The 973-nt window shown below is 39.0% G+C and overlaps 1 pseudogene; it reads left to right on the top strand.

Annotated features, from left to right (window-relative positions):
* The first annotated feature begins 280 nt into the window (after window positions 1-280).
* Window positions 281-399, top strand: LOC120612679 (uncharacterized; annotated as a pseudogene).
* The last annotated feature ends 574 nt before the right edge of the window (window positions 400-973 follow it).

The following is a 973-nucleotide window of genomic DNA, read 5'->3' as shown; positions in this document are numbered from 1 at the left end:
CTCTGATACCTCACCACAAGTCTTCATAGTTTCCTTTACCTCTGACCTCCTTCACCTGCTATACCTCCATCCATTTCTACTCACCTAGAAAGGGTCACCTAGAAAGGGTCATCATTAACTCAGGGGAAGAGCTCAGACAGATGAGCTCTTCATTGGGGAATGGGATACATAAGAGCCTTTCTGGGTTGGTGGAAGAGAAATCAAAGCTGCTGCAGCTCAGTACCATTGCAAAGATCAGAAGAGCTGCTGGAAATGGTGGTTCTGAAAGTGCTTCCTCTTAGTCTACAGCCATGCCACCCTGAACAAGCCCGATCCTGTCTGATCTCAGAAGCTAAGCAGGGTCGGGCCTGGTTAGTACTTGGATGGGAGACCACCTAGGAAAACCCGGTACTGTAGGCATAAAAAATAAAAAATAAGGCATTGTAAGCTGACAAAGTCCTTGCAATCTGTGAGGTCAACCAAGGGTTGCCTTGCCTAAAAAAAAAGAAAAAAAGAAAAAGAAAATGCTCCTCTTAAGACAAAAAAGCAATACTGAACCTCAGCAAACCAGCTATATTAGAGGAGATATCCATGAGGTCTTCCTTGACAGCAGGGCAAGCATCAGTGGAAGCAGCTGGACTAATGCGTCAGCTAATAATTTATATTAGAATGTTGATTAATATTTAACAATTTTGTGCTTAAAAATTTATAAGAATATATAAATGTGCTGTATGAATAACTGGTACATTTTTCACAAGAAACAATGTAGGCCAGAACATAATAGAATATCTTTAAAATGCAGACAGGCAGGTGGGCAGGCAGGAGAGAAGAAGAAAGGGCAGAAGGAAGAAATATTAAAGAAAAAAATAATAAATTAGATTTTATCAAAGTTAAAACATTCAGCTACTCAAAAACATATTACAATAAATGAAGAGACAAGCAAGAGAATGTGAGAATATATATATATACACACACACACACATATATACATGTT

Source organism: Pteropus medius, unplaced genomic scaffold, assembly GCF_902729225.1.
Source record: "Pteropus medius unplaced genomic scaffold, Ma_sr-lr_union100, whole genome shotgun sequence".
Classification (NCBI taxonomy): domain Eukaryota; kingdom Metazoa; phylum Chordata; class Mammalia; order Chiroptera; family Pteropodidae; genus Pteropus; species Pteropus medius.
Note: the sequence above shows the minus strand (reverse complement) of the source record. Positions and strands in the feature narration are given on the sequence as shown.